Below are 20,850 nucleotides of genomic sequence, written 5' to 3'. Positions count from 1 at the left end.
TCAACTCTCAGCTAATCAGTCATTTTTGTTTTGTCTTCAATACAAAAATCAATCTCCTGACCCTCTCTGCCCCTCCCAAAACCAGAAGAAAGCTGAGTTTTTTCCTCTCCTTTGTCTATCATCCTACTTTTCCTGAGCAGTAGTCCTACCACTTTTTTATCTACCTCTTGGCCCCAAATAGGCTTTTTTGAAGCACCTGATATTGTTGTTGGCATTCATTAACAGCACCAGCTCATTCTAAGTTTTAGATTTCCTGCCAGTATTCTTATAGGGCCATATCAATCTTCTTAATTCATTTTTCCTTAAATATCTCTTTTACAAGTCTTGCTAAAATGCCTTAAAGTTCCTCCCTGTGCCTCCACATTGGTGTCTATAGGCACTTCTTCCTTATTGGAATTGTTTCTGCTTCTATCTTTAGTATTTTATTCTTGAAGACTTCACATCCTTCATGGCTTCCCATCCTGTAGGATTTTTGGACTATCTTTTCTCTGAACCCTTTGAATTCCAATCTTTCAAAATCTTAAGTATGTATAAGTTGTACTATATCAGGCTTTACCATCACAAATTCTAAGATTTAGTAGTCACTTTCCCTTAAAATCTCCATAATTCCTACTTTGGCAATCAGTCCCTTTTAGTCAGAATTAGGATTAGAACAATGCTGTTTCCTCTGCTTTTTTGAAAAATGAAGTTATCATCAGGGCAAAAATCAAGAGTCAGTAGCTATTCTCTTCTTAACAAAGAGAACTCCAGTTGTCCAGATAATTAAACTTTTGAGTCACTATATTATTATACCTCCATACCAAGTTTGTGATGTTTCTCAAATTCTTTATCTATTTACTCTTTCTGTCCAGGTGGTCTGTAATATACTCCATGACTCCAGTTTTTCCCTTCTCAGACCTTTAATGTTCTCTATCTTGCTTTGCCTTTCACATATTGCATGTTCTGTTGTTTATCCTTCATTCTCTAAGAGGACCATGACATTGGGACGATGTTATGACTTACACTAAATTGGATTTAAGTGAGGGAGGGCTGTGCAAGGTTACCAACCTCATCACTCTCTCCTCCAGAGCCATCTGGGTCCAGTGGCAAGATATAGAACAGGAAGACTGGAGATGGCCCCAGATGTTTAAGGTATTTGGGGTTAAGTGACTTGCCCAGGGTCATACAAAGTGTCTGAGGTGAAATTTGAATTCAGGTCTTCCCAACTTCAGGGCCAGTGCTCTATCCACTTCGACACCTAGCTACTCTACATGGTTGCATGTGGTTTCAAGTGAAGTCACTATATTAGCTTTACTTGACTGTTTTTTCTTGGTTACAAAAGGCCTCTCAGGAAATGGGAGTGATGTATAAATGGATATAATAGAAGAATAAAAGCACCAATAAGACTGAAAGTGAAAAAATACTATATTTTGTTAATCTGTATTGCTACTCTACAGCCCTTTTTAGTCTACTATATTCCTTTTGAATTATTACAAGATATATTCCAATCATGAATCTCATACTACCAAATTTCAATAATACCTGGTGTCAAATTTACCTCCTTCTATTAGGATCTCTATTTTACTTTGTTTATTACCCAATGCTTTGTGTATTTGTATATGTGAGGCATAGATTTTGTTGCTGGTTCTTTTCTTGGACATAGCCTATATATTGCTGGTCTTTTCTGCCATTTTTACTTTCTGTGTTGTATTCATTAATCATTCTCTATGGGGGGCAGCTAGGTGGCGCAGTAGATTAGAGCACTGGCCCTGGATTCAGGAGTACCTGAGTTCAAATCCAGCCTCAGACACTTGACACTTACTAGCTGTGTAACCCTGGGCAAGTCACTCAACCCCCATTGCCCTGAAAAAAAAAAAAAAAAGAATTTTAGGGGCAGCTAGGTGGCACAGTGGATAGAGCACCAGCCCTGGAATCAGGAGTACCTGAGTTCAAATCCGGCCTCAGACACTTAACACTTACTAGCTGTGTGACCTTGGGCAAGTCACTTAACCCCAATTGCCTCACTAAAAAAAAAAGAAAAAAAAAGAAAAATAATTCTCTATGGCATCTGACTTGACAAATATATGTCAGCAATTCTCTCCTCTCTGTCTCTCTCTTTCCTCCCCCTCTTCACCCCACAGTTTTGAGTTTAAAGCCCTTGATCAGATTCTCAAGACTTCAGGCAAATACAGGTATCCCAAAATTCTTTTTTTTTTTTTTTTTTTGGCAGGGCACTGAGGGTTAAGTCACTTACCCTGGGTCACACAGCCAGTGTCAAGTGTCTGAGTCCGGATTTGAGCTCAGGTCCTCCTGAATCCAGGGCTGGTGCCTTATCCACTGAGCCACCTAGCTGCCCCCATCCCCAAATTCTTAAGCTTTAAACTGCACTAAAACTTTTGGGATATATATGCATTTTATCAACATCCAATAGATGTACTTCTTACTTCTTCCCTGGCTAAAAACCTATCATTATATTTTTAACCATGGTCTACAAATTCAAAGCCTTTTCTTTAAAAAAATTCCAAAAATTGTTAACGTTCGTTTTTTTTAAATTTTGAGTTCTAAATTTTCTTCCTCCAACCTCCTTATTGAGAAGGAAAGCAATTTTATATAGGTTATACATGTGCAGTTATGTAAAACATTTCTATATTAATCATGCTGTGAAGGAAAACACAGACCAAAAAAAAAAAACAAAAAAATTTTAAAAGTATGCTTTAATCTGCATTCAGACTCCATCAATTTTTTCTTTGGAGGTGGATAGTATTTTTCATCATAAGTCCTTTGGAATTGTCTGGGATCATAGTATTGCTGAGAATAGCTAAGTCATTCACAATTGATCATCATACAATATTGCTATTACTGTGTACAATGTTATCCTGGTTCTGCTCACTTCACTTTACATCAGTTTATGTAAGTCTTCCCAAGTTTTTCTGAAAACATCCTGTTCATAATTTCTTAGAGTACAATAATATTCCATCACAATTATATACTACAACTTTTTCAGCCATTCCCCATTTGATGGGTAGCCCCTCAATTCCCAATTCCTTGCCACCACAAAAAGAGCTACCATAAATAAATTTGTATGTATAGGTCCTTTTCCTTTTTTTTAATCTTCAAAGCCTTTACTTGACCATCTCTTGCCAGCTTTTCACTTCCCCAAATTTATCTTCCTCTCCTGAAGCCTTCACCTTTAATCTAAAGTAGTGAGGCTTGGGGGTGGGGGTGGGGGGGAATGGGACACCATTCAGGACTTAATAGGTTCACAGGAATTTAGGATTTAGAGTTAGAAAGTAATGCCTTACAGATCATTTAGTATAGTTCCTCACTTTAAAGATGAGGAAATTGAGGCCAGGGTGGGTAAGTGATTTGCCCAATGTCACATTGTAGGTGGCAGAGCTAGGATTGGAACCCAAACCCCTGAGTCCAAATCTAGTTCTCTTCCTAGTCCACTATGCTCGATAGTCTGTGGTCTTCACAAGTTTACACTCTAGTTGAGGAGAAATGACATAGAAAAAGAGAATCATAAGTCATAGTTGACCAGAATTTATAGACTGAGGGTATCCTGGGGTTTAGAACTTGAAGGAATCTTAGAGATCCTCAAATTCAACCCCTCCTTTTTATTTATTTATTTTTGGTTTTGGTTTTGGTGAGGCAATTGGGGTTAAGTGACTTGCCCAGGGTCACACAGCTAGTAAGTGTCAAGTGGCTGAGACTGGATTTGAACTCAGGTCCTCCTGACTCCAGGGCCAGTGCTTTATCCACTGCACCACCTAGCTGCCCCTAACCCCTCCTTTTTAAAGATGAGGAAATTGAATCCCACAGACCAGAAGTGGCTTTCCTAAGTTCACATAGATAATAGCAGAGTCAGAATTGAATCATCATAATCTCTAGCAAATTATTTCTAGGTTCCTTCTGGCAGTATCAGTTGTCTTCACATGAATTACCAGGTATGGGTAGTAGTTGTCAGTTTTGACAAGTCTCAAGAGACTGTTACTTCCTAGATGCACACCCTTCCATGGCAGCAGACTTCTCCTGTTTGTCAGGACAACAAACAGAAGCTTTAGGTACCCCTCAGCATCCTCTGACCATTACTGGTTGACCTCTTTCCTGGTGAGACTTCTTGTTCTATATCATTATTTCTTGGAATCCAAGAAGCTTATCTTGAAAAATCCAACTCTCCTCACTACAGGAAATGCCTCATACCTATTACTTAACTCCAAGTAGTTAGTGGTTCAGCTTTTCTTTTTATTCTGTGCCACCCTTCAAGCTCCTGACACAATTTAAAATTCACTTTGGTAGAGAATAGCAAAAAAGGAAGAGGTGAGGGTGACACAAACAGATAATTGTTGCTGCTTAGTCATTTTTTTCTGTTGTGTTGGACGTTCTGTGACCCCTTTTGGGGTTTTCTTGGCAAAGATACTGGAGTGGTTTGCAATTTCCTTTTCTGGCTCATTTTACAGATGAAGAAACTGAGGCAAACAGAGTTAAGTGACTTGCCCAGGGTCACATAGTCCAAAGGCCAGATTTGAACACAGGAAGAAAAGTCTTCCTGACTTCAGGCCAGGTGCTCTATCCACTGAGCCACCTAACTGACCAGTAAACTGATTGTGAAGACTCGAAAAAAGGAAAGGTTATTGAAGGGTGGCGATTGAGGAATGGTTTGGAAACTACATTGAGGAGCAAAGAATATGCCCAACCCTCTTCTTGATGCTATGAGTCAGAGGCAATGGGGCAAAGACTCTATAGTAGAGACAGTAAAAAGACATGCTATCCTCATAGGATATCCAGGTTTTCATTTCAGTGAGGAATTAGAGGACTATTGGTTTAAAAATGTGGGGATTGAGAATAGAGAAGTTGTTCCCAAATGCAAAATGGAATGGATTAGGAGGAGGGAAGAGCATGTTAGAGTGGGCCTAGGTACATGTTCTTTCCTCTGATACTAAGATCTTTGAGGTAAAAGACAGTTTTCTCTTTGTCTTTGTATCCTCAGGACCTCCCACAGTGCCTACCTAGCTCAAAGTAAGCTCTTAATAATTGCTTATTATTCCCTCCCCTTTCTCCTTTATTGATTAAAGGACTGATCAGAATAGGGATGAAAAGCTGGGAAGGGAGGTAGTATAAGTCTGTATCTAGAGTAGTGAAACTGGATGACAGACTGGGAAACCAGTATGGGCAGATAAATTAGAGTGGCATGCCCAATCATAAAACTAAATAGTAAAAGACTTGAGAAACTACTATGCCCCCAAACCTACAATGAAATCTATAGACAGCTGGCATTTGTACCTGTTTTCATTAGGGTGCAATACCGAGTATGCTGTTGCCCCTGTTGATGGCTGCTATGGTGCTTCTGAGCAAAGAGGATAGCTAACACAAGTCCTCATTCACCCCTGAGTCATACTTCTGTCCCCTTTAAAGGTGGCTGCGAGTCTTCCAGGCAGGGATAATAGGGAGGAATATGTGGTCTAGTATTTAAAAGTACAGCCTTTCTTATCCTCCCCAATAACCCCCTTCATTGCTAGTTATGCCCCTTTCTGAGAACAAAGGCTTTGGTTTCTTTGCTTTCACCCCTACAGCAACTAGTACAGTATTACCCATGCAACAGGCATTCAATCATTGTTGGTGACTGAATGCTTAGGGATTTTTTTAGTTGTATTTATTTAGTTTTGAGAATAAGGTTGAGGGTCATTTTCCCATGGTTTTGTTCAGTGAATTTGGGTGATGGGGTCAAGATGCAAAGGGAGGCTTTAGAACTCTGACATGGTACAGAAATTCTTCGTTAGGCCTGTGTTGCCATTTGTGGTTGGAAGCAGCATTCCATTTCTTAGGATGGACTCCATCCATCCTAGTCCTATACCCCCTTTAGGAATTCCTTGGGATAAAAGCCAATTTGTTTTTTCCATTTAGGCTCCTATTACCATTCAACAAAAGCACACCACTGTGCAAGACTTTTGTCGTTCACTGGGGACCAGAAATTATATTCCCCGGAAGGTGACTGTATCTTGACGCACAAACCTTCTTAAGTCAGAAAGCTGTCACATGGAGTGAGCGGGGGTGATTTTCTGGAAAAGAGACATATTTCAAAGTGCTGTAGCCATGGTACTGTGATCAAAGGCAGAGTCACTGGTTGATTAAGTGAGGAAGGATTCAGTGCCCTGTCATGATGCTGAAAGCAAGCTACTTAACTAGCCCTTATACATTGCTATATAGTCTGAAGAATTGGTGCTAAAAGCCAAACCATGATTAAGTAATAATAATAATGGTATAGTTAGAGATATCTAGAATTACTCCTCAGCCACCAATCAGCTATATTCAGCTGTTTAAAAGACCTATTATGATTCATTTCTCAGACCTCTGTAATGCTGATTGGTACAAGTAGGTCAAGTATTTGATATCTCATCATAGACTGTGGTATTCAATCCTTGTTAATTCCTCCTGCCAATGCTGTTCAAATTGTTGAGAGGAGGAAGGAACACTGAGCAGGCATCTCCTTTCAGAACTCAGGAAACGGCAAGGAACTCACATTCTCCTTTCCTTCCTCTTCTCTCCTTCTGTGGTTCTCCACAGTCTGGTTCTCCACCCACAGTTGCTAAGGGGAGCTGGGTACAGAGGAGCAGGGGAGGTGTCCCCGCAAGACAAGCACTGAACTCCATAGAGTGATTGCTTCAAACTGATATCCCTCCTCCCCTCCCACCACCCCCTGCCCCCTTGTTTCTCTGGAGCAGAAAAACAAGTTGCTTCACTTTCAAACACTCACTCCCCTTCCTCCAAATTCAAAATCAAGGGGGAAAGTGTATAATTAATTGGGACTTTAGTTACCTGAAAATAATCATATATAGTCTCAGTCATAAGGCAATGAGGGTAAGGTGGGGAGGTGGGGGGGAGCCTACCATGATACCAAAAACTAAGTGGAAAGGAAGAAAAAAGACTGGGTTATGAATAACAGGTTCCTCTAAGCAAAAGAATTTCATTATCTGAAGGCATGCCAAAGATGATGGCATGGGGGGTGCTAAGCCAGGCTCCTAGGGTACTTAATCACACTGCATTTTCTGTTTCTCTTAAGGGAGCCTGATCTAGAAAAATTGCATTGTCTCATACAACAGCAACCAAAGCATAGTGTATCCTGACCTGGCTGACAGAGGAGGTGGTGAGCACTTCACATTGAAGAGACTGCAGCTTCCCTTTCTCACTCTTCCCAGTCCAAAGCATCTGAAGTTCAATGTAAAGACAAAATTGGCACAGGCCAGGACCTGGTTAACACGGTACTGATTTGGCTGCCTACCCACCTTGACCTTTTTTTAACAGCCTCCTCCAAAGTCTGATTTGCTGCTTCTTGTAGTGAGGCTGAAGAGTGTCCCCCTAGCTTTGTATATCTGGAACTTCTTTCAAAGGGGTGAAAGATTTGTGATTTATTCAATTCACCTACTCATCAGAATACCAGGTTAGGGATATGGATTTCCTCATTCCTAGTGAAGATCAATGAGCCCCTGACTGATGGGATTTTCAAAATGATTCCTTATTTGAGTGTGAAAAAGAGTCACAAAAGCATTCGCATGTTTGTATCCATTTGTATAGTTATATCATAACCATAGTTTAGTGGCAATGTGGAATAATGGATGAATTGTTAGCCTCGGTGTTAAAACTTGGGTTTGTATCCTACCTCAAACACATACTAACTGTGTGACAGGGGACAGGTCACTTAATCTCTCCCAGTCTCAGTTTCCTCATCTCTAAAATGGGGATAATAATAGTACCTACTGCATAGGATTATGAGCACGAAATGAAATAACGTATGTGAAGAGCTATGTAAATTCTAAAGCCAATATAAATGGCAGCTATTGTTGTAATTATTAGTTTTGTGGAGACTCTTCCCAAACAGTAAAATTTAAATGCTACCTGTCATTGCTACCCTCCAGATTGTAATAAACTTTTTTTAATTTAGTATTTTACTTTTCCCCAATGTAATAACCTCTTAACTAGTCTGCCTGCCTCCAGTTTCTTCCCTCTCTAGTCCCTTGCTCAGACGGCAGCTAAAATAGTCATCAACAATTCCTTGTTGCCTATGGGATAAAACACAAAATCACATTTGTTTTGGTTTTGTTTTGTTTTATTTTTTAATGAGGCAATTGGGGTTAAGTGACTTGCCCAGGGTCACACAGCTAGTAAGTGTTAAGTGCCTGAGGCCGGATTTGAACACCTGGTACTCCTGACTCCAGGCCAGTTGCTCTCTATCCACTGCATCACCCTAGCTGCCCCATACAAAATCACATTTGTATGGAAGTGTCTGGCTCCAAATTACCTTTCTACGACTTGTATCATGCTGCTTACCCTCCATTCATCTATGTCCCCAGACATACTGGGCTATTTTCCATTCTCATCTTGAATTCTTCTAGAATTGTGTATTTATATAGACCATTCAACATGCCTAGAATGCATTTTCACCATTGAAATTCTGTTCCGTCAAGACTTTGCCTACATACCACCTACCCTAAGAAGCTTTTCTTTATTGTTGTGGGATGAGGGACCTCAACCCTCAAGGAATCCTTAAACTTCCCCAAGGGAAAAGCAGCTCTGCCTCCCACCTCAGAAATACAGTGTGGTCCAGCACCAAGACTCTGGTCTGAAAGAAACAAAGGTGATATATTGATATGGATGGGTGCTATTCATACCCAGGTACTCTTTCCCAGTTGTTTCCCTTCCAGTTGTTTTGCCCCTCCCAATTGCTTTTCATACAGCTTTTGTTTGTAAACATACAAAAGACCAGCTCTTCTCTTACTCAGGAAGACAGTCTCCATAGTGATTCTGTCTCCTGGCCATAAATTCCTCTCTTCTAATAAATCTTTTATTTTCCAAGATTTGTGATGAGCCTCCAGTTCTTTGAGTGAGCTAGCCCCTTGATCCAGGCTGCAAGACCCCCCAACGTTATATCCTTCTCCCTCCTGCTTCCTTTTTGGCTGCTCCCTCCTCTGAGCCTCAGAACTAAAGGCATTCTCCCCCTCCTCATATTTTCCTAGATCACTTTGTCCAGACCTCTCTTTGGCCCCTATCTTGTTATGCTGGTATTTTCTTTATTTGTAGGTATGTGTATCATTGATCCTTCCCCTTAGTACATTGAAACTTGGTCTAGATTAATGACCTCTAAGATCCTTAAGTCTATGATCCTTTGATCTTGGAGGTCAGGAACTAGATCCTTTTTTATCTTTGCTTCCCCAGTGCTAGCCAAAATGCCTTGCACATATGTGCAATTGCTTTCTTGTATGTTTTTTTTTACCCTCTGCCTACCATATAATTAGGATGCTTAAGTAGAAATGGAGGACTCAGAATGGAGAGATGCCTCCTGAAACATTTTCTGGGCTCTAACTGGAGAGCACTTTCCTAGATGAACCTGCCTCCCAGGAATATGACCAACCAGGAGAAAATCATACACAAGACTAGGAGGAGCTTATTCTAGGACTCAACAAGCTCCTATTCTGGCTCTGATATTGGCAATTGATTTCACACACACGCCAGTGCTTAATGTGTTCTGGATTTCTCTGTCATAAGATTTTATCTTGTTTTCTCCCTGAAGTGTGGTTGTTGTTTTTTTGTTTGTTTTTGGTGAGGCAATTGGGGTTAAGTGACTTGCCCAAGGTCACACAGCTAGTAAGTATCAAGTGTCTGAGGTCAGATTTGAACTTAGGTCCTCCTGACTCCAGGGCCGGTGCTCTATCCACTGAAGTGTGGTTTCTAAGGACCTAAGAGAAATGTCTGTGTCAAAGGAGAGAAAACTTCCTAGCACAATGGAATGATGAGTTGGCCATAGAAGTGTCTGCTGTGACTCAATCTGGCACCACCATTGGGAAGCACCCCTTCTCACAGTATCCATTCCACTGGGTGTCATATCAGCTCGGCTGCATTCTGTGTGAACAAATAGGACACCTCCTCACTTCTTCTGGTGAAAGGAACTTGGCATTTGGATGATGTATAAAGTCAATCTGCTTTGCAAATTAGCATAGCCCCACCTTTGGGGTCCTTTCACCTCTTTGTCTTTAAGGCTTAAAAAAGAATAAAGAAGGCAACATCTGAAAGAAAATGGGTTTTCAGTAGGTAATACTTTGATTTTTTAAAGATTTTGAAAATGTAGTCCATCCTATTGATGGACCATCCCTGGATCCATAAAGGCAACTAGTATGAGGAGTTTAGGGAAAAAATTGGGGGGAGGGGCAAGGGGGCACGGATTTTGCAGGATGATAAATATTTTGGGTAGTGGTCATTCTTTGGCTTTTCCATGTCAGGCTGAACTAAATAATAATGATAATAAATAATGATACAGTACAAATAACACTTGCCCTGGAGTCAGGAGATTCAGTTCTAGTACAAGACTCTGTTACCCATTTGTTGTGTGACATTGGTCAAGTCACTTTACTTCTTTAGGCCTCAGTCTCTTCATCAATAACATTAGAGGGTAGAGAAGTAAATTATCTCTAAGTTCCTTTCCAGTTCTATGATTCTTTAAGTTTCTAATAAGCCCTGCTTCTGTTTTAATGTAAACTTCCCATTGGCCAACCTTAGTGACTTAAGAATTCAGTCTTCCTGCTGACAACCTCAATGGAAGGGCTGAAACCCAAATAAACAGTGGTTTATGTAAGCTTTAACCAATCCCCTGAGACTATCTGCCCTGAGAGTCAGATACTGGTTCAGTTTTTGGCTGTTACAGACTGTGGTGATGGAAGATCAGTCATTTCAGTCCAGTCAGGAATGTAAAGCATTGGTGTTTAAGTCACAGGAAATGCTCGTTCCAGTTCCTACTATGACATCTCACCACCCCCACAGGTGCTCAGTAAGTAATGTGCTGTAAAGCAATGCTGCTTTTACCAAATCCATTGGAAATGAAGCTTCTGCATAATGAAATTAGTTGTATTTAAAATCACAAATAATGTGAAACAATGCTGCTTTGTCATATGACAGTATTCTTTTAAAATTACATCTATGTCATCAGCCTGAAAATTAATAAAACAATCAATATAACAAAATTAAGGTTTTTAATCTGGGCAGGGGAGTTAAAACTCAAGAGTATCACATAGCAGATGCTAGGAATACTGCTAGAGGACAAGTTATATATGGGGTAACAGAACAGAGAGACTTACAGATTGCCTTTGGGGAAGAGTAAGTTTCTCTTAATTTCAGACATGGTTCATTTTCACAATAGCTGAAGATCGGGAAGAAAATTTGGAATCTCAGGAAGAGAGAGTTTTGGGGAGATTCCACAAAATAATCAGAAGCTAGAATGGACGAAGTCTGGTCAGCCCCAGGTAATTCATTGGCCTGGGAAAGAAATTAGATGAAGTCAGTCAGTTCTCAGGTCAGTTGTGTTTATCAATGCAAAGGCAAAAGAATTTCTTCACACAATTTCTCTATGCCAGAAGACAATTCTGAAGGTAAGAAGGAATAACCAGTTGGCAAACTTGTGAAGTTCAGCAACATTTGTCATTAATACCCTCAGCTTTCTTCCCTTTTTCTGTCCTTTTGACCTCCTCTTTGGTGGTCCTGTCTTCCCAGTACCCAATGTCTTTCTACTCTAAAATCCAGTCACTCTTTCAGAACAGGAGGTCTAGAAGGGTTATTTATACTTGTCATCATATAACTCCAGAAGAACAATCCAAGGCCTCTCCTCCCCAACAAAGGCCCCTGTGGAACATGGGGAAAATGACCTGACTATAACTATAGCTAATGAAAGCCTATCCTGGATTATCTTGGGGCAAAAAAGTATTGTTTTCCCATCATCAACAACTTCTTTCAGGATCTGGAGCCCATCCTTTTCTAGCATAGGTGCTGTCAGGACCCCCTCCCTCACATCTCCTTGTCCCTTCCACCACTCCATCACTTTCTGGCTTCACCTCTTCTCTACCAGCTACAAGCAGTTTCCAAATGTATTTTTATAATTTCCCAAAGTTTTGACATGGTTTTTAAGGTATTTTGTATAGTAACCTAACTTTTTCTACCACTACCACCACTGCTGTCATCCTGTAATTCTTCCATCCCAATGATCCCTATATCATGGTCTATCTCTGCCAATGAAGATCGTTTCTGAGAAGGAAGTATGTTATTAGATTGTTTCTTTTTGCTAATATATGTGCAAGTATATGCTCAATTAACATCATTAGTTCATTCTATAAAAGCAGAGTGTTAGGGAAAAACTACCTTACAGGAAACAATTGGTTCCATAAGATCAATGCTACAAATGTATGATCAGCTAAACTTCCATCAAGGTTTTGTAATGTGACAGCAACATATGGTATAATGTATTCACCACAGTATTGGTCAGGGCATGTTATGCCAAATATGTTTGTATCACTACTTCCTGTGTGTACTTGACACTACTGACCCACACCAGTGAGGCCTGGTCTTTGTATTTTCTTTCCAGGAATGGATTTGGATCTACTATGATCTAGTCACACTCTATTGAGCTGTCTTCATTCTGGCCGGTTGACCTGCTTTTTTGAGATGCCTGGCTTGGGTTAGAGGGTTGTAGCCTATAACTGGAGAACAGAAGGAAACTAAATTAGACCTATCTATATAGATATGAAATGCATATGTCTGACCTCCTAAGAACTCTGCTCATTAAATAGTTGAAAAGGAAAAATGAATTTGTTCTGCTTGGCCCCAGAGGCAGGACTAGGAACAGGAGATGATGCTGTAGAGATTTAGGCTTCATGTAAGACACCCTCCCCCCCAAAAAAAGGCAAGCTACTTAACAAAGAGTTATACAAAAGTGAGATGGGCTGCTTCAGAATTTAATAGGTTCATTCTTAGCAATATTAAAACAAAAGCTGAATGATTATAGGAAAATTGTTGATAGAATTTCTGTAAAAGTATGGATTAGACTTGAAGGCTTTTTGCATCTCTTCCAATTCTGTGATTCTGTGAAGTACCATTGACCCCCCCCCAATTGAATTGCTTTAAGCAGGGAAATCAGTGGTGGGATTTCGCTTTCCTCAGGGTAATAGTAGTAGTAGTAGTAGTAGTAGTAGTAGTAGTAGTAGTAGTAGTAGTAGTAGTAGTAGTAGTAGTAGTAGTAGTAGTAATGGAAAGCATTGAGAATAATTTCACTTTTCCACTCCATCATTTCACTCTTCCACTCCCCACCTCTCCTCCTAATTCCTCAACTTTTAAAGAAAGAAGCAAAGTAAGAGAGATGGCTCTGTGAAATTTACAAAGATCCTCCAAAGAAGAAATGGATTACCCTTCCTATACCAGAAAGCTCTTCAAGATAGCATGTTATAGTGGAAATTTCACTGAAGACTTGGGTTCTAATAACTCTACCTAACATACTTTAACTTAGACAAGTCACCTAATTTAGGGCTGTTTCCTTAACTATAAATTTAAGGGAATTGGAGTACACACTCTATATGGAGCTCTAAAATTCCATGAAATGTTTCAATGTTGTAGTCTAGAAAAATCCTTTTTTGGCTTGGTAGATCTGAGAATTCCCTGTCCCTTTACATCTGTTGGATCTACATTCCCAACAAGAAAGAGGATACCCAAGCAAACACAGCATGTTAAAGAACAATCCATCAGCCTCACCTTCTGTTTAATACACTTTAAAACTCAAAGAGGCAAGCTGTGAAAACACATAAAGCTAAGAGGAGACACTTCCTGTGTAACTCCCCACAGGACTGCTATCCGTCTGTAAAACTGTTTGCCTCCTGTGACCTATTGCTCAGACATTTTTGACGAACTTTCCTTCCAGCTCACTGAGAACCTGGACTGCAAGAATCATTCGTCCAGCCAAAGAATCAGACCTAGAGGGGAAGTCAAACAGAGGAGAGAGAGATGCCTCTCTTGGGGCTACCATGGCCTGCTTTTTCTCTCAGTCAAAAGAAAAACAGCTGGCCCAGATCACAGAACAGTCTTAGAAACAAGGTGGGGGGACAAAACAAAGGTGCACATCAAATTACCAAATGGTCATGTGTATAACTGTTCTCTCTAAAGTGCTGCCAAGTATTATGTGAAAGTGAAGAGAATTTCTGAATGGCCCCAAATACCAAAGCAAAGAAAACCACTGAAGGTGTTTTAATTTTTTTTTTTAATGACCTCTGGAAGAAAACAGAGCTAGTAGGAGACACTGAGGGTCTGGCTGTATCCAGACGAGAAAAAGATGGTATATTTAGGAGACATGGATCATAGTCCTACTAAGGACTGTGGCAAATAAAACTTATGGATTGTCCCTATAATTGTTCCAAGTCAAGGGAAAATTAGCTGGGGGTTATTATATATTTGTTACTTAGAAATTAGAAACTACTACACCAGTTTTGGGGCATTAAGCATTTAATTAGAGCATATTAAAAATTTTTTTGGTGAGGCAATTCGGGTTAAGTGACTTGCCCAGGGTCACACAGCTAGTACGTGTTAAGTGTCTGAGGCCGGATTTGAACTCAGGTCCTTCTGAATCCAGGGCTGGTGCTCTATCCACTGCACCACCTAGCTGCCCCAAGCATATTAAACATTAGTAAAGAGAGTGCACATGGCTCTGAAAGATAGGATAGCCTAGCTAGGGTCTAGGAGAAGAGAGAGAAAATGGACCACATCTGCTCTCACCAAGTTCCAGGGCCAAGAGAGAAATCAGTGAGCATAAGCTCTCTGAGGGAAGGAAGAGAGGCCACCCTTACACTCTGCTTAAAGCTAATTGGCTAGCATCTTTCAAATCTATTGGTTCACTGGATTTGAGGGTGGTTTGACACAGTTGTGCTGATGTCAGAGCCCAGAGAACAGATCCTCTGGCAGGAACAAGGCTTTCAGGTGGGTGTGGTTTTGAGTGAGGTAACTTCCTGACTCTGGGCCGGCCTTAAGAAAGGTCAGGCCAGGCTCTCTCAGCGGTAACCTCTGGGAGTCCCCAAACCCCTATTATTAATAATTCTCTCACAGGGGACCCTCTGAAAGGAAGGAATTTGAGTAGATGTAAAGAAAACCTTGGACTAAAAATCTTGTGACACTCTGGAATGGTTAGCCAGAGATAACTGAGGAGTCTACAGTGCAGTCTAACCCTACTGATTTAGCGGCAGGAAAAGTGGCACAGTGGGTGGAGTGTTGGATTTGGAATGAGAAAGACCTAGGTTTGAATGCTTTTCCATATACTCACTAGCTGTGTAACTGTGGTTGAGTAATTTAACCTCTCTGGGTCTCAATTTCCTCATCTGTGAAATAGGAATAATAATAGCACGTACTTCTCAGGCTTGTGAGGATTCAATGAGATAATATTTGTAAAGCATTTCACAAGCCTTAAAGCACTATATAAATATTAGCTATTTTTTATGCATAATAATGGGAAGATGGCATAGAAACATAGTACACACAGCATATCCCCTATACACATCTATATCCCTTGAAAAGGGAAAAGTTTTAAGTGAGTTTCATGTGGAAGTCTTATAAGTAATGGAATCAGAAGGATTTTCTTTTTAAGAAAGAAAGAAAGAAAGAAACAGAAAATATGTCTTGATGAATACAGATCACTGGGTAATTTGAGGTAAGGTTACTGAATAGAAGAGGAAGTGGTGAGCTGTTGTTTTGAGTCAACTCTTATTTATTGTCCAGAAGTCAACGTTAGAACACAAGCTCTTTGTAAACAGGCATTATTTAATTCTTTTTAGAGCATTTTGTTGCATTCCCAGTCTCTAGCCCAGTGAATGGCACACACTAGACACTTAATAAATACTTGCTATTTGATAACTGATGTGCCAGGCCCACTCTCTGCCCACAGCTAGAGCCTGAGGTCAGTGATTATTTAAAAATTCAGGGGCAGCTAGGTGGCACAGTGGATAAAGCACTGGCTTTGGATTCAGGAGGACCTGAGTTCAAATCTGGCCTCAGACACTTGACACTTACTAGCTGGGTGACCCTGGGCAAATCACTTAACCCCCATTGCCCTGCAAAAACAAAAAAACAAAAAACAAACAAAAAAATTCAGCCCCTCTATCATATTCCCCACCACGAAGAAAATTGGCATGTCAGCCAAGCTGACCAATCTGCAAGTTATAGAGAGCTCAGAGTTTCTGTTGAATTATTTTATTCCTGCACAGAACTACATTAAAAGAACCAGAGGAAGGCTTCCAGCATGTTGAGTGGATACCTCTATAGAGAATTTACCCAAAGACTTGGATCAGAATTGTGTTAGATAAAATGTGAATGGGTTGGTGTCACCACCCATAAGAGGGTGTGCCCTCACCTACACTTAAGGGATCTTCAGTCAATTAGAATACAGAAACATTTCATGAGAATATGGCACAATCCTATGTAGCATGGCAAAGGGAAAGGATCAACGACAAGAAGTTACAGCATTAATATTGAAATGGGAAATAAAGAAAACATTTAATGAACAATTTAAAAGACTCCAACTGCCTGACAGTGACAGATGGAAGCACCATGTACTAGCCAGAGTAATGTTTTTATCATCCATTCAGGCTTCACACAAAGGAAGAAAAGACGAGGACCAAGAATAGAATGCTCACATTTAGGGGAGCAAAAAAGAAAAAGGCAGCATCAGAGCTAGGGAAGAAGTAGAGACAGAGGTAGGAGGAGATGGGATAGCACAATGTCACAGGAGCTGAGGGGGTGTTTCACAATGAAGTCACTGTTGAATGCTTGAAAGAGGTTGGAGGATCAAGATTGAGAAAAGGCTTTAAGTGATGTAAAGTCTAACTGTGTCACCCTACAGCTCAAAAAGCTTAGGCCCTTCACAGTATGGCTCCAACCTACCTTTCTAGGCTTATTACAAATACTCGCCTTTATGCACTTTATTTGTTGTAGTTATTTATACCACACTTAACAAAAATCAATTAAAATGAGCACTTCTGTATAAACCACAGGATAAGAGAGGGTTATAAATGAAACTACAAATTTCTTTTATGTACAGCTTGCTTTTAAAGTACATAATAAATTTCAACATGTTACTTTCAAAGTTGTCCTACTTATCTGTGACTCCTTCTGGCCTTTTGTATATTTCAAAAATATGTTTCAATAACTTTTATGTTTTTTGAGGGGAGGGTAGAACAACCCCATCCCTAGCTTTTCTCTCCCTTCCCAACTTCCAAATTGAGAAAAATAAAACCTTTGTAACAAATTTGTACAATCAACAGTCAAGTAGGAGAGATCGAAGATTCCTAAGAGAAAAGGCTGGATCAAACTTATTAGGGAAGCCCAATTGAGAAATGGTCAAAGGATATGAACAGGCAGTTTTCAGATGAAGAAATCAAAGCTATCTACTACCACATGAAAAAATGCTCTAAGTCACTATTGATTAGAGAAATGCAAATTAAAACAACTCTATCAGATTGACTAATATGACAAAAAAGGAAAATAATAAATGTTGGAGAATCTGTGGAAAAATTGGAATACTAATGCATTGTTGGTGGAGCTGTGAACTGATTCCAGCCATTCTGGAGAGTAACTTGGAATTATGCCCAAAGGGCTATAGGACTGTGCATACACTTTGACCCAGTAATACCACTGCTGAGTCTTTATCCCAAAGAGATCATAGAAAAAGGAAAAGGACCCACATGTACAAACATATTTATAGCAGCTCTCTTGGTAGTGGCAAAGAATTGGAAATCAAGGGGATGCCCATCAATTGGGGAATGGCTGAACAAGTTCTGGTATATGAATGTAATGGAATACTATTGTGCTGTAAGAAATGATGGGCAGACAGATTTCAGAAAAACCTGGAAAGACTTAAGTGGACTGATGCTGAGTGAAGTGAGCAGAACCAGGAGAACATTGTACACAGTAACAACAACATTGTGGGATGATCAACTGTGATAGACTTGGCTTTTTTCAGTAGTGCAATGACTGAGACAGTTCCAAAGAATTCATGATGGAAAATGTTCTCCACATCCAGAAAAAAAGAACTGTAGGGGGCAGCTAGATGGCACAGTGGATAGAGCACCGGCCCTGGATTCAGGAGTACCTGAGTTCAAATCTGGCCTCAGACACTTAACACTTACTAGCTGTGTGACCCTGGGCAAGTCACTTAACCCCAATTGCCTTACTAAAAAAAAAAAAAAAAAAAAAAGAACTGTGGGTTCTCAATAAAGATTGAACCATACTGTTGCTACTTTTTGGTGGTTGTTTTTTTTTCTTTTTTGAGGTTTTCCCCTTGTTTTCTGATTCTTCTTTCACAACATGACTAATGCAGAAATGTGTTTAATGTGATTGTACATATATAGCTGATATCAGGTCACTTTCACTCTTGGGGAGGGGGGAGGGCAGGGAGGGTGAGAGAAAAATTTGGAACTAAAAATCTTATGAAAACAAATTTTTTTATTTAATTTTATTTTTTAAACAAATTTGAAAACTTTTTACATGCAACTGAAAAATAATAAAATACTTTTATGATTAAAAAATAAAATAATAAGGAAGGAGAAGAAAATAGGAAGAAAAAACAGACATTTAGGTATGAAATTCCCAGTTAAAGTAGGGAATAAGTTCATCAGCTAAGAGCAAGGTGAGCAGGGCCAGGGTTTGGAACTTGAAAAGAGTGGAAATAGAGACTACATTTCTCCTTGTACCATAGGAGAAAAGGTAGGAACTTTGACATCCTGCAGTCCCTTTTCTTCTTTGGGCTCTGTCCTATTAATCAAGTTTCCTTCTGCAAATTTCAGCAGCTCTCCTAAATCGGTTTCCCTTTCCCTGGGTCTGTGGACCAGAGCTGGGAAAGAGAGGAATGATATTTGGACCCCACTCCATGAGGATTTCCACTTTGAACACCTGTGATGCCCGTCCTGCATGTACTGGCTCTAGACTCCTTTCACCAAGAGCATTACTAAGCCTCTTCTTTTAAAACAATAAATAAAACATGCTCCTCTCACTTCTTTTCTTCCTGCCCACTCAGCTAATTAAACCAAAGAGGCTCAGGCTTGTTTACCATCTCCTGAGTCATCTGCTGATGGCCACTTTCAGAGACAGAATAGGAGGGCAGGGCTTTCCCTATATCAGCTGTTCTCTTCTGCCACCTGCTTCCTCCTTCCTCCCCCTCCCCCCAAACTACCCCAGCATCCCAGACAAATTTAGAATTTTTTTCAGAAGTGGGCCCTGAGACATCATGGTATAGTTAAGAGGTAGGCATGGCACAGAGAAAAAAAAAAGCTTGTCTTAGACTAAGAAGATAGGTGTTCTACCCATCTCTGATGCTTTCTAGCTGACCTTGGGACAAATCACTTAATCTTTCCAAATCTCTGTTTCCTTTTCTATAAAATGGGTTATTTATGAGGAAAGTATTTTGCAAATCTTCAAGCACCATATAAATGTGAAGCTGCTTTTGTCGTTTTCACCTGGAAAGCAGATGCTGACCATATTCTACATAGTTCTCAAAACTTTGCAGGGACTTGATTTGGCCTAGTGTGCTGACTCCTGTGTCTAGAACTCCAGAGCCTGGATATGTGTCAGCATAGGTTAACAAGCTTAAGAAAAAAAAATACACAGTAACAAAGCTAAATGGACCTAAATGCAAATGTGAAGAGAAGTGAAAGTTATGACTCTCATCTTTAGTGCTAAAGTTGCTAAACCAAAGCTGACTAAAGTCTCTGGTGCATAGGGGGAAATTTGAAGAAAATGATTAGTGCACTAGCACCTCTCTCAAATTTTTAGATGTTCTGGGTTCCCAGCAGGGAAGGAGAAAAGCATTGCACAACAGAAAGTACCTTTCTTCTTTTGGTAGAGAGGTGAGGGACTGTGGGTACAGAATGCTACATACACTATAAGATTTGGTTGGTGTGTTGGTCGGTTTCACTTGTTTTTCTTTGTTATAAGAGAGGGTTCATTTAATAGTACAGGGGAATATAATATCTAGAAATACTGTTGTTGTTGTTGTTGTTGTGACCTTTGTTCTCAAAGAGGACCATGATATCAGGGAGGTGATGTCATGCCTTGCAGTAAATTGGAGTTAAGTGAGGGAGGGTTGTGCAAAGTCACCAGCCTTATTCTCTCCTCCAGAGCCATCTGTGTCCAGTGGCAAGATGGATATCAGGACGACTGGGGATGGCCCAGGATGCAGTGGGAGACCTTGGCCTTTTAAGCTAACAGGTCTCAGTTTGCCTGAGGCAACATCCATTCAGTGATTAAGGCTAGGTAAGAATGGAAGTAAGAAAAGGTCCCTTTTACCTGGCCAAAAGAAAATAAATAGGGACAGGTAGGTGGCACAGTGGATAAAGCATTGGTCCTAGATTCAGGAGGAGCTGAGTCCAAATCCAGCCTCAGACACTTGATACTTGTTAGCTGTGTGACCCTGGGCTAGTCACTTAACCCTCATTGCCCCACCAACAAAAAAAAGGTGTGGGGGGGGGGGAGAACATATTGTGAAAGAAAGACAAAAGAAAATAGATAGATGGGAAGTAGAGAGAGAGCCTTGGAATGAGCGTGATACAAAAAAGGCTTCCATACACTTGCTTCAACAGCATCTATACTAAAAGTGGAAGATACTGAGATTAACATGGCCCCTGCACAAAGACGACATGCAGATTCGTAAAGTATTCCACATTTTTTAAAGGCATGCATAAAAAGTGTTTTAAAACACAAAAATTGAAGGGAAGGAGGTCCACATTAGATGATGTTCTTTTTTTTTTTTTTTTTGCTGGGCAATGAGGGTTAAGTGACTTGCCCAGGGTCACACAGCTAGTAAGTGTCAAGTATCTGAGGTTGGATTTGAACTCAGATCCTCCTGAATCTAGGGCAGGTGCTTTATCTACTGTGCCACCTAGCTGCCCCCTAGATGATGTTCTAAAGGTCATTCCAGATCGAGTGGTCAATAATTCCACGTCACCCTCGTATTTCTAAAACATTTGGAAAAATTCTCTCAGGTCCCCCTCTCATCCCCATCCATAGTCTACATTCCTACATCCAGGTCCC

The 20,850-nt window shown here is 40.2% G+C and overlaps 1 pseudogene; it reads left to right on the top strand.

Moving 5' to 3' along the window:
- Nucleotides 1-20,387: 20,387 nt before the first annotated feature.
- LOC122745008 lies at nt 20,388-20,486 on the top strand (annotated as a pseudogene).
- The last annotated feature ends 364 nt before the right edge of the window (nt 20,487-20,850 follow it).

Source organism: Dromiciops gliroides, chromosome 2 (assembly GCF_019393635.1).
Source record: "Dromiciops gliroides isolate mDroGli1 chromosome 2, mDroGli1.pri, whole genome shotgun sequence".
Classification (NCBI taxonomy): domain Eukaryota; kingdom Metazoa; phylum Chordata; class Mammalia; order Microbiotheria; family Microbiotheriidae; genus Dromiciops; species Dromiciops gliroides.
This window is presented reverse-complemented; position numbering and strand designations above follow the sequence as displayed.